Genomic DNA, 16,503 nt, shown 5'->3' on the forward strand with positions numbered 1-16,503 from the left:
CAATGTTTTCATCAGTTCTCATTATAATCCACCCTGAACTATCTTCATCAGTGACATGTTCTCTCCCCTCAGAAAAACATTTAATCCATTTGTACACTGTTGTTTTCTTCATGGCATTATCCCCATCAACTTGGACTAACATGGCCCTGATTTCACTTCCACTCTTGACAAGTTTAACAAGAAATTTAATGTTTGTTGCTCTAATTCAAGCTCAGACATTTTTGCGACGGCACACAAAAATATGCAACAACATTAATGAATGCCACTCAGCAAGACACCACTGCATGTCTACATGAACACAGCTGTGAGACACTGATGTACCAGGGTTATGAAATCTTACTTACCGAGCTGTTTGTACAGCACTGCCCATTTAAGCGCACAGTGGCAAGCTCGTGAATGTAATTGTCATACCTCGTATATATGCTCCCCACCTTTAGTCACTTGGTAGCCATCTCAATTGTCAGGTCCACTGTCATGGTATCTCAGTGTTTGTGTTCAAGTCACTCTTATTTTACTTAGTAATGGCCTGACATACCAAGAGTAGTGATGCTGGCAATTTGGATATGCCAAACAGAAGCTATAACGTGCACATAAGTAAAGGAAAAAAAAAACACATAGTATATATAGGGCTTGGCAGTATTTCTGTGGCTTTAGGCATCCACTGTGGGTCTTGGAATATATCCCCTGTGGATAAAGGGCGACTGCAGAGTTGGTATGATGGCTATGCAAAGTTATAAGGGATCCAGGCTTCTTCTGTGTCTCTGCTCCAATATTTTAGTGTAAGACTTTAAACCTCAAGGTCAAAATGTGAGCCATAGTGGCTGCTAGAGCTCCAGCCATCATGTCCACATTCCTGGAAGCAGAAAGAAAAAATGGACCAAGGGCATTATGAGGTCATCTCTATTCCAAATTTATTTCTTAAAAGCACCACTCTTGAAATTCCTTTAGGGCACTTTAGCTTATATCCCATTTGGTCAGAACCTAGTCATATAACTACATGTAGGAAGAAAAGATCCTGAGAAATGCAGTTTTTTATTTGGGGTTCAGTATAGGCCCCAAACTAAAACTAAGATTTTAAAGGAGAAAGGGAAAATGATGTTTGGGTGGGCAACTAGTAAATTAAAAAGTAACTTTTTGACTCTTGGTATTTTGTTTCCTTATTACTTAAAATTTCTAGATACATTTATTTCCTATGAAGCATTTTCCCATATCCTTTGAAGTCTGCTTATAATTGGTAATGTTTTTTTCTGTTTGTTTTTGTTGTATTTACATTTATTAATATATAGTGCTTACTTTCAAAAAGATCTAAGGAAACTTCTCATAAAAGCACATGCCAAAGAGGGCAATTTACTCTATCATTCATCTTATTTAACAAAAATTTGCCATGTGTTTCTGTGTGTCGGGCGCTGGGTTAGGTGCTGAAAATAAAAGTGATCAACAGAAAGTGCCAGCCAATATGGGGCTTACATATGGGGGAAGAGAAAAGATAACCGAAACTATAATGTGATTTCAGGTTGTGGCAAATAAAGCATAGTAAGGGAGAGAAAGTGTTGGATGACTAAGAGTGCTATTTTTGACTGAGTGATAAGGGTAGGAATTCCAGCAGAGAGGACAGCAATACAAATATTCTCAGGAGAAAGTTCTTGAAGGGACTTCTCCCTGCTGCGCTCAGGAAGAGCAAGGGGGGTAAGGTGACTGGACTTCAAGGATGGAAATGGAGAATTATAAGAAATGAGTTCAACACAGAGAGAGAGATCAGAGTCAAGTAGACCAAGAGGGAGATAATTCCAGAACTTTAAAAAATACAGCTAGCATACTATAGCAGCCAAATTGAAAATGAAATGACCCTTTCTATGTTTTAGTGTTAGTGTCTCTTCTTCAGTTTACCAGTTATTTAATGATCTTTTACCATGTGTGAGACTCTTCAATTAGGTCCGAGGGATAAAACAGAAATATGATGTGTTCCCTGTCATCAAGATGCTTGCATTCTGGTGACTTTGAATCTACCCAGAAAGCTGTTAGCTCTAAACTTTGTACCTGTGTACCCAGGAGATTTCCTTTTCTTGCACCCCCCCCAAATTCTCTTCTGCTATTGGAATCTTTATATACAAAATCAGGTTTGAACACTATTGCTTAACTCCACATTTATTTATCTTCTCTCTTGAGGACATACAGATATCTTAGTACCCCATTCCATTCTTGAACCTGTCTCGTATGTTTTTCTAAAGGATCCTACATTGTGTAAGTATGTAGAACTTTGTGTATACCACTTCCTCCAACTTACATGCCATTCCTCCCTTCTCTGACAAAGTCTAATTCTTCCTTCATGGTATCTCATTTGAAAAGATTTCCCCAGCTCTTTCGCAGAGTTAATTGCTTCTGTCTGTATTCAGCCCAGTACTTCTCTTACATTAGGCATCATGGTGTATTGCTTATATATGCTTATATTATTCTTTCCCACTATAATAAAAGTTTCTTAGGAACAGAATGCAATGCGTATTTATGAAACTCAGATATCTAGCGAAGTGTTTGGCACATAGTCAATGTTTAAATATATGTTTGTTACATGAAATAAAAGTCCCATTAAGGACAAGGCTAATGTTAATGTCCATATCGTGGAGTAAATAGAACGTTCCCAAATTGTGTTTTGATTATGTAATTCTCTCCTTCCAAAACTCATTATTTGAGGGGAAGCTTTTAGCTTTTATTCCAAGTTATTTCTAAGTAAAATGTGTGTTTCCACATTCCAGTGAAATCTTCTACATGATCTACTATGTACATTGTCTGAAGCATCTAGTGGCCTCACATTCCCGCATATCTCTTCAAATGAATTTACTTATTATTTCATGGTAGACAGTTGGCACAAGTCTATTGTGAAACAGTCACCTTGGGGAAGCATAAATCCAAAAACAACCTTGCGTTTTTAAATATGTACATTTATTTATTAGATCATACACTTTTTACTAGAGTATAAACTCCTTAAGGACAAAAAATGTACTTTATCTATTCTCATGTATCCAGGGATATATGAGATATATGTTGGGATATATGGGCTATAAGTTCCTGAGATCAAGGGGCATACTGGTGTGACAATTAAGTTAACAAACTCACCCTAGAGAAACTGCTACATACCTTATTTCTAAATGTCACTATGGTCACCGTCGAAGTACTCCCCTTGGGAAGCTATGCACCAATGCCAGCGCCTAGGCCACCCTTCAAAGCAATTTTGGAACTCTTTTTCTGGAATGGCCATCAGAGCTATTGTCGCATTGCCCTTGATGTCCTGAATGTCTTCAAAATGTCTTCCTTTCAATATTTCCTTTCTCTTAGAGTAAAGAAAGAAGTCACTGGGGGCCAGATCATGAGAGTAGGGAGGGTGTTCCAATACAGTGATTTGTTTACTGACTAAAAACTCCCTCACAGACAGTGCCCTGTGAGCTGGTGCATTGTCATGATGCAAGAGCCATGAATTGTTGGTGAAAAGTTCAGCTCGTTTTCATCTGACTTTTTCATGCAGCCTTTTCAGCACTTCCAAATAATAAACTTGGTTAACTGTTTGTCCAGTTGGTACAAATTCATAATGAATAATCCCTCTGATATCAAAAAGGTTAGCTACCTTGTTACAACAAGTTCGCGAACTTAATGGTCAGACCTCATATTCCTCTATGTGAAAATAGAGTTGGGTGGAGTAGCGTGCTAGTGAATGTTTAACAACTGACTCTCAGAAAATACACACACGCACACACACACACACACCACACACACACACCACACACACACACAGACACACACACTCGCATACCCTGACTTCTAGCTTGCCTATTTTGTTGGCTAATTTCAAGCTACCAAACTAACATCACGAAATGTGAAGTTGGGAAGAGGTTCATACTATCGGCTACGGCATAAGCCAAATCCAGCACTGAGCACACCAGCACTGGGGGTTTGCTTGGGTTTAAGAATTCAGAAGATTTCTGATTTTAAGAAGCTAGTATGTATAGTATATATTGTGTAACACCTTCAGAGATATCTGGGGCAGTACTTTTAATTAAATACATTAGTCTTTCTGCAGTAAAATTAATAGATATTGACACGGGTGCATATGTGAAAACCAAACATAAAATAATCGCTTTCATATTTTTAGTGTTTTTTTTTTGTTTTTTGTTTTTTTTTTTTGTTGTTTGTTTGTTTTGGATAAAAAGTTTTAGGACTCTATGTCCACATTGTAAAAAAGAGTACTTCAATGGAAAACTATTCATGATCTATAATGTAACACACCCATGTAGCTATTACATGATCTATAATTCATGATCTATTCATGATCTATAATAACACACCCATGTAGTTCTGTTCATTGTCTTTGAGCTACTTTGCAGTTCTGTGAATTGTAAGTAGCTGATAGATATGCAAATTCTGTCTTGTCCAGTAGAATTTCAATTGATTTCCCTCTCCCCAGTGGAGAAATTAGTTTGTCTTCATTTGCAGTTTAGCTCAACATTACTGGATGTAATTTTGTCGTGTTTCAACTTTGACTTTGAACTGGTGTAACATTTTGGTTCCCTTGTATCAGATGAGCAAAATTAATTTTTGAACACGTACATTTTTCTATGTACATGAGAGTCATGATTTTCTTTTTTCTGAAAACGTCTTTGAACACACTATAGGGGAGATGTTAGACGTGTTGTAGGAAGCTTATGAGGGCAGAACATGGACTGATGTTGAAATGTAGGAGAGGTTTCCCCAGTGTCCAGAAGAATTGTCAGACCCGAGAGCCAGGTAACAGTGGTGTGGGCTCCCCTGACAGGTTGTTTCCATTTACTGGGAGTGCTCTAAGGAGGCTCACTGCCTCTGACTGCCATTTGTAGAAGTTGCTATGGGACTGGATGAAACTCTATCTTTAAAGTTTAGTTTAGGGCGGCCGGTTAGCTCAGTTGGTTAGATCGCAATGCTCGTAACACCAGAGTTGCCGGTTCGATCCCCACATGGGCCACTGTGAGCTGCACCCTCCACAACTAGATTGAGACAACTACTTGACTTGGAGCTGATGGGTCCAGGAAAAACACATTTAAAATATAAATAAATAAATAAGTAAATAAATAATAAATAGGTCAAAATTAAAGTTTAGTTTAAGTCTAAGTCTTTTTTGTTTGTTTGTTTCTTGCTCCTAATTTGAGTGTGACTCAAGTGTCATAGGAACACTCAATGAACCATTAGTTACTAAGAGAACCGGGAGCTTGGATGGATCCATACCTATAAACTTAGCTAGTAAAGTCAGGTGCTATTGGTATCCAGTATGACTAATGAATTCATTAAAGTTCTCTTTTAGGAAATTAAGGATGTTTTAAGTATAAGAAAAGTAGCTCTCGCAAATCCCTTGACTCTTATTCTGTAAAGCCATGGTATCTGGCTTTATGCATGATTGTGCCAGATTCACAGTTTCCCACAGCCTCAAAAAAGAGCTCTACCTGTGTTTATGTTCCACATTCAAATTTTGCATTTCTATCTCCAAATGAATCCACTTGTAGAGACATCAAAGGGAAAATAAGAAGCCATTTCAGCTACATCAATAATTTGTACAATACATTAAAATTGATCAAATCTTGCGTAATAAGTTCATGAATATTGGCTTTCTTTTTGAAGCTGACAAGATTTGTAGATTGAGAGACTGAGATTGAGATATGGCCTGCTACCACCATTTTTTTCTTGCAAAGGAGGTTTTGTTTGTTTTTCAGTTTGTTTTGTTTGTTTGTTACTGAGTGTGGGTTATATTACCTTTTCCCCAAATTATACATATTATCTGTTGCCTATAATGGAGAAATTTTCCTTGCTGCAGCCAAATCAAATGAATGTATGGGTTCTATCTGTTTAGAGCAGAATGAGAGCTACCGATATGTAAGTTTGGCCTTCCACTCCACACACACACATATATGTGCACACATATGCTAAAACTTGACAGTAGCAATGTTTAGGCTACTTCTAGTGTGTCCTTCTAAATAACCAGAGTTGACACACATCTACAACATACACAGACTCTGAAAATTTAGGAGTAACTGCATACCCAAGAAATCATAATCATATGTATATTCACTACTCAGGAGGGATGCTCTCCCACATTGAGCACTGGGAAATAATTTAACCTCCCTGAAAAGTGGCAATAAATAATACTCCCTTTCTCTGTCTTACGTTGGCATGATTTCCTTAATTATTTTTCTCATTTTCATACCTTTATATTTATTTATATTTGTATTTATATGTCTTTATTGAGATATGCTATGTAGTAGGCACTATGTGGGTTATTAAGAGCTATAGAAGGATATATAGCTTTGTCCTTGAGGAGCTCGAAGTCTAGGAGAGAAGTGTCAGTACTTAGTACAATAAAATGGACTTGAAAGCAGACTCCATAAAAAATTCAAATCAAAGTCTGTGTAGCCTGTGGAAATACAAAAGATTACTTTTGAACAGAAGGGGGCTGTAGGAGGGAGCAGCAGAGATTGTGGGTAGAAAAACTTTTTATGAGGAAAAGGCATGTAATGATCCTGTGATTTCCATCCTTCCCTCAGTGAATGCCAAGTGTGTCCCTGAGAGTGAATTATTAACCCACTTATAACTTGGTGTTTTCTTGGATAGAAAACCTGCTCAATCAAATAATAAGAGAACCTGACTGACTGATTGATTGATTTGCTGTCCCTTAATTTTAAGTCATACCTGAGAAAGTGGGACATTAGATGAATAAGTTTTGATAGAAGTGAGAATGTAGGAAAACATCCAAAACAAGGAAATGCCTATACCTTAAAGTGGGAAAACTTCAAATAGTTAAGGAGGGAGGTGAATATATGAGTATATATGATAGAGTCTGCAGAGGAATAGAATAAAAGAACAACAAATTTTATGAATTCTACATATTTTTCAAACCTTGGACTATAGTCTAGGAAACAATTTATCAGCTATTATGCTTCTCACCCTCCAAATTGAATGTGTGGTATCTTTCCTTGATGGTTTTAGGAGTCTAAAGGACTAAGGAGTGTTGATATCTTTATCCTGCGCTCTCAGACCGCAACTAGATTGCTTTTATTTACAGAGTTAAGAAAGCGTTACTGAAAACTGAATGCATTTGTAATTAATTCTGATCACTCCTGAACTGTGGGTTATATCCTGAATTACCACACCATTTTAACTTTTTATTTTTCTGAAGTAACAACAACAACAACCCTCCAATAGCCTCTTCTGGACCTGGAAGCATGGTATCTTTATACATTCCATTAGAGAGTTCCTTTGACAAAGCCAAATTCAAGCCCTAAGGCTCAGAGCTCTCTATGAAGGTCCTGGGGAAGGCTGAACGTGGAGAAGTATTATTTGGATATTTAAATGATGTGTAAAATATTAGGCTGATTATATATGGACCCCAAGTGCAGAACTGGGGTTGGTGGATAGAATTCCTAGTGTGATACACTTAAGTTGTTGAATGGGAAAATTGTCTAACATCAGGGACAAACAAGAAAGGAAGGGCTGCCCATGGAGGTGTTGGGGCCTTTGCTTATATCAGAAAGCTTCAAGCACATGCAGGATGAACATGTCAAAGAAAAAATTGCACTGGCCAAAGTTAAACAGGCAAGAAAGATTATTCAAGGCTGCTGCAATCAGGGACAGAGGCCACCACTAATTCTGAACTCAATTCCATTGAAAAAGAGGGGGTGGGGCTCTTTTTTTCCCCCTTTTATAGGGACTGGGGAAAAGCTAATGAAAAAGTCCTGGAGGTGGGGGGAGTCATAGACCATGTGTGCTTGCTCATTAGCTTTTCTAGAAGAAAAATAAACTTCTTGTATCTCTGAGACAACAGGTAGTTTTGCCACTTGGAACAAGGTGCCCACCAATGTTAGTTTTCTACACTTCCACTGAAATTGGAACAAAGTCTCCTTTGTTGACTGCATTTCAAATAGATGGTTCCCAGGTCCTAGAGAAAGACATTCCTGGGTGATAAAACTTGCAAGATGGTTTGTTTGTTTGTTTGTTTTGTGTGTGTGGGGAGAGGGCAAAGGATAAGAGAAAGGATTTATAATTACAAGTGTTCCAAAGTAAATGCTGTAAGAAAAGGGTGGTGAGGGTCCTAGAATCAGGAAGAAGCCTGTTTAAAATTTAGTCAAGCTGAAGGAACGGTTAAGGCCATTTAGGTGATGTAGGGATGATAAAGCTGGAAGTTATGTATGGAATCTATGGACTATTAAAATATTTTACAAATCTGAAATTTCCTGCATTCTCAATTTAACTACAAAGGTCAGGAAAGGGAATTTCATGAGGAATGTCACTCATTTAGATAAATCGCATCCAGTTGGCATCTCCATACTGTTGAGATAAACTGCCTTCATTTTTAGTGATGGGACTTCGGTTAGTCTAAAGCTAAAGTTTCTAATTCCATGTAGATGCTGTTTTGTAACAGTTATTTTCCTTCCATGGTGGCTTCGGTATGGCTTTCCTCCATGAGCCCTAGTTATTTGTTGTTTTCTATTTGTGGAACACAGAGATTTAAAATTTCATCTCTTTGCAGTTGTACTAACCTACATTGGGTAAGAAATGTTTGCTGGTGCCTCTAATAAAAAATTACTAATGTCTACTATTAGTAACAAACTACCTCATTCGATTAGGGAAAGCCAGGAATTAGGTAGCTAAGTGTAGTAAGACCTCCCCCCTCTTTTTTTTTTTTTTTGTTTGTTTTGCATCGGAATGGAGGAAAAATGTGTAAATACCAACAATGCTTGTACATTATATTTTGAGAGTCTTGATAGTAAGAGGAGAGAAAACTATCACTAGAGCACTTATTCTGCTCTTAACAGCCTTTTCATATATTATTTGGAGCTTTTGTTTTTATTATACTATGGGGTTCTTTATTGTCTAATAATATTAATGGAGTTGTTGCTGCTAAAGTTAGTCACAGCATATTCATATCATTTCCGACTGACTGGAATTAAAGGCGGATGAACTCCAGTTCTTTAAGGGAGCCACAAATAACAATACCCAGTAGCAGAAGGATGATTGAATTTGCCAACGGAATCTATGCAAGGCTTGCTAATTTAGAGGGACATTTTTTAAAAATATGACAGTGACTAGGATTACCCTGGGGAATTCACTTGGGCACAGCAAGTGAATCAGTGTTTAAATGATATTATTGTTAGAATGATTTGCAAAGAGGAATGAAAAAGTAAGTAGATGATTTTATAATTAATACTGTAAGTGCAAATTATGCAAGACCCATTTGTCTTTGTCGGAGAAGCAGATGAGCCCTCTTCTGTGTCCTGCCCTACAGATGGCTAGGTCAAGGGACATGACCCCAGAGGAAAGCAGCGAATTTGCCCAACACCTTCCCCATTAAATGATCAGGCTTTGATCATTGTCCCTAATAGCTTTGCCCTCTCCCTTCAGGCACACACCCGTGCAGACTGCTTTCATATAGGTCCTCTTCTGTCCCCATGATTGGGATTAATAACCGACCACCTTACAGTCACTGGGGACATTTGTCAAATTATAGTCAGAGACGGCCCCTCCTCTTTGAGGGAAATCAAGCCCACAAAGAGTTTTAGAATTTGGAGCCTCAGAATGTAGTCTAGCCCAACTCATTCATTGTACTCAAAGAGACATGAGGTCCAGAAAGGTGCTGCGACCTGCCTATGGTTGTATAATTTGTTGGGCACAGAGGGAGAATTATAATTCATATGTCCTCTGCCTGCCTGGCTTTGCCACCAACTGACACCATTTCTTCGTGATTGAGTGATTTTCTCCAGGTTAGGGGATAAGTTAGAGCTGATTTGTGAATGGGAACGCGGTTGTTAATCAGTTATTCTTTTTCAAATACTGCCTTCTTTGGACAGCCTCCCTCTTGCCAGTCTACTGTGGCAAAGAGTCCCTTTTTTTGTTGTAATCAGCTGGGTGCCCTCACAGGAAGGCTGCCCAGGTACTGTATTGAATAAGCATTTCCCACACATTGTTTTCCTTAATGAGTCCAACCATGCTATGATTAGCTAGCTCTATTATACATGTGAGCAAATGAGAGCCGGAGGTGTTAAAACACCTCGCCCAAAATCACACAGCTCGTAAGTGTACAAACTGGGATTTGAACAAAGATCGTTGTGATTCTCACAGTTGAGTCCTTAGCCAGATTCTTTGCTAATTTGGCCTGATTATTACCCTCTTCAGAACAGCTCATGTAACCAAATGCAAGGAATGATTCACACTGCAGTGAGGGCCACTTGAGGCTACATTTGCTGCCTGGTAAGCTCTTCCCTCTCTTTCTTCCCTTCCAACCCCTCCCCCAGCTATGGATGCAAACACCTATCCTAAAATCATTTCTCCCTCCAAAAATGACTTTTCTCTATTCCTAGTTATGAATCCTCAAAGCTCTTATTGTTCAAAATGGACACCTGAGTGTTTGTGAGGGTTCTTTCGGTCATTCTCATATCCGCATTTGGGTGGGCTCTATGGACTTCGCTGACCCTTTGAGAAGGAAGTCGCCAGCCCTTGGGTGGTGTTGTTGAATAGAAGTCGTTCTCTCCCACTGTGGTGATCTGGGGAGGAGGGAAAGAAAGCCTCTCTATTCTAGTCTGTTTGGAAAGATAAAAGTGCAAGGCTTCATTTCTTTGAAGTAGAGGGAAAGCTTTGTTTACTTCTGTTGCTATACCCAGTAACACTGATGCATTTTCTTTTTCAAGGGGAAAAAAAAGTTGGTTTAAAAAAATAACGAGCAAGTCAGAGAAAGAATAAGATGACGTGGAGAGAAGCAAAAATTCCAAAGACTGATGTTTCAAAATATCTCATTTGCAAACTGAACTCTAAAAGAAGATGAAGTTGGTCCTAATAAGCAACTCCCACTGCCAAGCATGAAGCCAAGGTTGAGACTGGCATTTTCAGCCTGCTCGCTGCTGTGTGCTTTCTGTCTTGTGTGCCCAGGGGATGGGATTCAGTGGTGTGCGGCATGGCTACACTTGCACAGTCCTGGAATCAACACTTTTCTCTCCGTCTCTGTCTCTCCCTCTCCTACACACATGTTCACGTGCGCATACATCACATAACTACACACTCTACATTTTTACCCAGCTTATTGCACAAGGGTTTGTTCAGTTGGCTACTTCACATTGGGCATACATTTTCAGGACTGTCTATATGTGGTTTGGTGGAAGAACCACGAAAAATATCTGACCTGTGGGAGTACAGATTTAGCAATCAAGTTTCATCTGGCCCACCAAGCTCCTGTGGTATTGATTGATATCAAAATTGTGAAAGACTGTTTGCAAAACAAGAATATGTATTTTTAGAAGTTACACTAAACATTTTAATGATCAAGCAGGGAACATAAGGCTGGCATGGAATGATCAAAGCCCACAGAGGTAGTCGGTCCTGAGTTCCGGTTTCATCACCTGCATTTCTAGCTGTGTGGCCTTTGGCCAATTACTCTGTCCAAGTTTGCTTTCTCATTTCTAGGAAAATAGCACCTACTTCACAGAGTTCCTGTGAGGGTTAAACTGAAGAACGTCCCCGGGGCCATCTGGCAGAACATCTGAGGCTGATTCTCATACTAGCATGCTGTGTATTCCTTGTACTTTCTGCAAGAAAATTTCCCACAAGGGAACCTATTTGGAAAACATAAATGACAACATTTTTTTTTTCTTAAGGTAGAATCAGATAGATTTTGGCTATCTTAAAACTCTAGAAACTTAATGGATTCCTTGTAAAATGACCAGTCATGTCTGTCCCACTAGTTAAGGTATTATCTTTCCTGGTCTTTCTGGGGAAATCTAATCACTCCCTCAAGTAAAATTAAGAAAGAAAAAGGGTAGCCTATAAAAATAGAAGTCTATGAAATCATTTCATAGATCAAGACCAATGGCCCATTTCAATCAGGGTAAAGACCTTTTCTTGATAATGTCCCATACGGCCCTTTGCAGTTGGACGCTGACCCCGCCAACAACCACAATAGAAGAAACCTTTTGCCCTCAACTTTCAACTGCCTGCCCCCATTGCTGTTCTTCTAACATGGCAAGCGTGATCCTGCCTTAGAGTCTTTGTACTTGTCTTTCAAGCTACCTGAACCATCATCTTCCATATATCCCCAAAGTATACTCCTAACTTCCTTCTGGGGATATTTCTGCAAAACTTATTTTGTCCCCAGTTTGTATTTTCATAATCATCAGTTTACAGAATGTCCGTTTTTGACCTTGTGCCCTGATTCTTAAGTCCCCTTTTAGCTCCATTTATTACCCTGATACAAACCAGCCTTTATTTAGAAAGCTTGCTGAATAAGAAGGCTGGAAGAATGTAAATACATGTAGAGTTATTCCATATTTCAGAAGCAGAAAGGCCCAGGGACATGGATGGGTGCATATGCTTAATAAGAGCTGGCATAAATCTTAACCTAGAATTGGAATTTAAAACTGAACTTTATTTGAGCTTCAAAATGGACTTCCTTTAACTCTCTCAAAGGAATCAATAAATATAAAAACTGATTATATGCAATGTTGCAACTTGTCATGTTGTTTGGGGACAGTTGCTTTAATATTATTACAAGGGAGAGTATTTGTGGAGGATCTGTATATCGCATAACAATTGTTAATGGAGTAAGGAAAGTAATTGAATCGTTGAGCTTAGATTTCCACTTAATGCAAGTGTGTAATGGGATTGTTGCAGTGCATCTCTGCTGAAAATAGATGGCTGCAGATTTATGAGTTAGAATCTGATCTTGCTCTTCTCTCAGTGAGTATGTAGGTAAACTGTCCATGGTATGCATGAAGGCATCTATCTCTGCATTTATTTGTCTATTTATTTATATGCCACCAAAGCACAGGAACATGTAATTATAAACTGTTAATGCCTGCCACTTCCTTTCTCCTTTCCTTCCTTCCTTCTCTCCCCAATCCAGTTATTCATTCACTGAGTAAATGGTACCTTTACCTCTTACCCTCTTTCCACTGCTGTCATGTCTTTCTCTAGAACATGAAGATTTCCCCACTTATCCCACTTTACTGAAAGTGCCAATAAAGTCATTGGCTCATTCCTATTACATGTATATGAGTTCTGTAAGAACAGTGATCATGTCATGCTGCTATTTGGAAGTAATAGCATAGCACTCGTATTTAACATAGTATATACTTGGTGCTTAATAATACTTGTTTGGGGAATGGATGAATTGATCCAGTGATCCAGTGCTGACTAGATGTGAAGCAGTAGGCTGGGCCCTAAAAGACACTTATTATCAGAAATGGCCTTTGTCTCCCAGAGCTTGCGATTTTGTTGTGAAGATAAAACATATTGTCCTAGCATGTTGAATGCGATGTGTTATAAGAAACAAAATGATTCCTAGAATTAGTATTGTTGCAATAGTCAGAGCCTGAGGGCTGTTTCATGGAGGAGGATAGAGGAGGATCTGAATAGAAAGAAAGAGAAAATAGGGTCGGACAGCAAGTGTCACGTGCAGCTCAGACTCGCCAAAACAGTGGGTTCATGTAAAGAATTAGATAAGAAAACTGGGACTAGAGTGTACGTCTGCCCTGTGGAAAGTTGTAAATGTGAGCTGAGCTGTGGGCCTCCCACTCTAGCAGCTGCAAGGAAGCCTTAGGTCATTTTTGAGCAAGAAAGGGACATAATGGAATCACGCTTTTAATAAGATTAATATCTGGCCACTGAGGGCACTGTGGATTATCTGTTGGCAAATAAAGTATGTTTTTTCATGAACATGTTAGAGTTGATATGATAGGTAAGTGCCAGTCTGATTAATTATAAACTCCGTTGGGTCAAATAAGCAAGTAACTGAAGGGGGTTAATCTTGTGGTTGGCACAATTTATTAAGGCTCAAGTTCAAGTGTTACACTTGAGAGGATTATTAGTGCCGAAAGCTTCAGTTTATACAACATTAATGTTTCAAGCAGAAATAAACTTCTCTATCAATCCCACAGTTTGTGTTTCTAAGTGAGGCTAATAGGACATCAAGAGTGCTGGGTTCCGTGGGGAGGAGGGGGCAGAGGGAGATGAAGAAGTTGGGGGGATTAGAAAGCACCAATAGGTAACCACAAGATTGCCAAGGGGATACGAAAAATAGTTTGGGGAATATAATCAATAATGTAGTAAAGATTTTGTAGGGTATCCAATGGACACTTATTAGGGAGACCACTTCATGGTCAGTGTAGATGCCTGATCACTGCAGTGTACACCTGAAGCTGAAGCTGAATAATAATGAACGTCAACTATAATTATATATATATATATATATATATATATATAAATATTTCATATATATATTTTATATATGTATATAAAATATATATGCATATATATTATATATATATATGTATATATACATATAATCACAGGATGAGGAAGACAGTATAGGGAATAGAGTTAATAGAATTGTAACAGCTATAAACAATGTCAGAGGGGTAGTAGATTGGGGTAGGAGGGTTATCACTTTGTGAGGGTGTAAATATCTAAGCATTACATTGTTTTGTACAACTAAAACTAATTTAAAAAAAAAAAAAACAAAGAAAAAGGAGTGCCTGGATCTAGATTAAGTTAGTTATTTTGTTGTTGTATGTTACTTTTTAACTGTTTTGGTGCCGGTCAGTGTGGGACACATTTAACACTCAATATTCCAATAGTGTTTTGATACCCTATGGAAATTCAGTTTGACACAGAAGGAAAAACTGAGGCTCCACAGGCAGCAGTCACCATATTTTAATGAAAACACTGTCTTCACTATTGGTTTTGAATATGTCACAACCTTAGCCCCTTTTGCCACAAATAACACCATCATAGAGGCATTATAAATATTGTAAATAGATTAGTATATAGAGAGTAACTAGCCCTTTTGACATGATAATGGTACTTAATATTTACCTACTATGTTCCCAAGTTCATTATTTTAATTAATTGAGTGGATTCTTCAGTAAAGTCCTAGATCTACTCCATCCCCTATGAGAAATGTGCCCACAGCAAGAATTGTGTGTGTTTTGTTTCTGAACCATTGTGCACGTGTGTGTGAATATGGGTGTGTGGGAGACGAGGGTGATGTAAGGGAGGAAAATGAAAGGTGAGTAAAGGCTTCAAGTTAGGTTACAGGATATGGCGCTGTCAGGCAGTTCATTTCAGGAGATAAAATCATGGGCCAGCTTGCATGACACTAATAGGTTCTGCTTTTGCTTTTCCTGTTTATTTCTTTGTCTAGGCCCCAGTAGTGCCTGCTGCTTTTTCTTCACTGTGCACCTGGTTTGAAATTGTCTTCTCTAATTGGATGATAAATGCTGTGGAATTAGTATAGCGGTTCCGTGGGGGGTTTGTTTCTTTATGTTCCAGGTTTTCATTTTGTTGGTTTTATCCTCTTTTTTCCCCTTTTTGTGACTGTGCTAAATCTTTACTAAGCTTTTCTTGTCAGAGCCTCAGTTCACTTGCTGCTCGATTCTTATTCACACTGAGTAAAATGATCCTGCTAGACATAGTTTAGTTTACAGTGCATTCCAAAAATTCTTGAGTTAAAAAAAACAAACTAAAACAAAAAAATGACGTCTGAGAAGCTTTGGGAATTTTTAAGCTTTATGATACCCATGGTTCAGGTAAAGTGTCTTTGGCAGCCAGAGTGTACATTCACTTTTACATAGGTCACTATCAAGCTTTTTGCTAAAGTGCATTGGGAATTCCATTTGCAATGATTTTTGACAAATTACCCACCTTTAAAATGTTGCATGTCTCCATACTCTTGCCTTGTTCTTTGGCTATCAGAGAAGTTCTAAGAAATTATATATATTTGGACTTTGTAATTAAATGTTCTTTGTGGTCTAGAACTCAAGGAAGTCTGACGATTTTTTATTTTATTCGTCTTCAAATGTTGCACATGTCAATATGGTCAACATCTTCCAGGTTCGTTAGTGTCCATATAGTGTTGTCATAAACACATAGTAAAATAAGAACTGATTCACAGAGTTAGATAACTCTCGTGGAATTTTAGACCAACAAGTCAAGAATAACTTTGGGGAATGTGTAAATTCTGAATGGCAAATAGGTTTCATTCTGAATGCCAAATCTGATTGATAAGACTTGATTATCTAAATTGCTTTGATGAAGAAGAGTTTTGACTGCATCCAGCTCACAGGACCAATAGTAAATACCTGGGATGTAGCTAGAGAGGAAGTTTCTGCAGTCATGCAAGGGATGTTATAGCTGCCCCTTTTAAAGGAAAAAAACGGAGGCACAGAAAATTTATGACTTTGCAAGTTTTGAGTTTGAAGTAAATGTGTGTTTAGACTGTGAATGCGAGAAGGTGAAACATCTATTCTGAAAGTAGAATTCAATTTGGGAACATGAAGAAAAATAGGAAAGTAATTTCTTGGTGAAGTCATTTAAATTTGGGTCTCTTTATTCTCAGTTTGGTGTGTGGTGCTGCTTGTGGGAGATGGTCAAGCACCTGGCCTTAGTGTCACATTAACCTAGGTTCAAATTCTGGTTCCTACCTCTTCAAGCCTCTTTATCCTCAACTCT

General features: G+C 38.3%; 1 protein-coding gene across 17 annotated transcripts in view; it reads left to right on the plus strand.

Annotated features, from left to right (window-relative positions):
- The window catches only part of LRRC4C (leucine rich repeat containing 4C), a 1,068,826-nt gene that overhangs the window by 986,034 nt on the left and 66,289 nt on the right, over nucleotides 1–16,503 (plus strand). The window contains exon 1 of one of the 17 annotated variants that reach the window (XM_081062632.1): nucleotides 10,846–10,873. The exons of the other annotated variants lie outside the window; for them this stretch is intronic. The gene's annotated coding sequence lies outside the window, so the exon portion shown is untranslated. Of the gene's footprint in view, nucleotides 1–10,845; nucleotides 10,874–16,503 lie in introns of those variants that run through there. 17 annotated transcript variants of the gene reach the window in all.

Source organism: Rhinolophus hipposideros, assembly GCF_964194185.1.
Source record: "Rhinolophus hipposideros genome assembly, chromosome: 10".
In the NCBI taxonomy this organism is placed as follows: Eukaryota; Metazoa; Chordata; class Mammalia; order Chiroptera; family Rhinolophidae; genus Rhinolophus; species Rhinolophus hipposideros.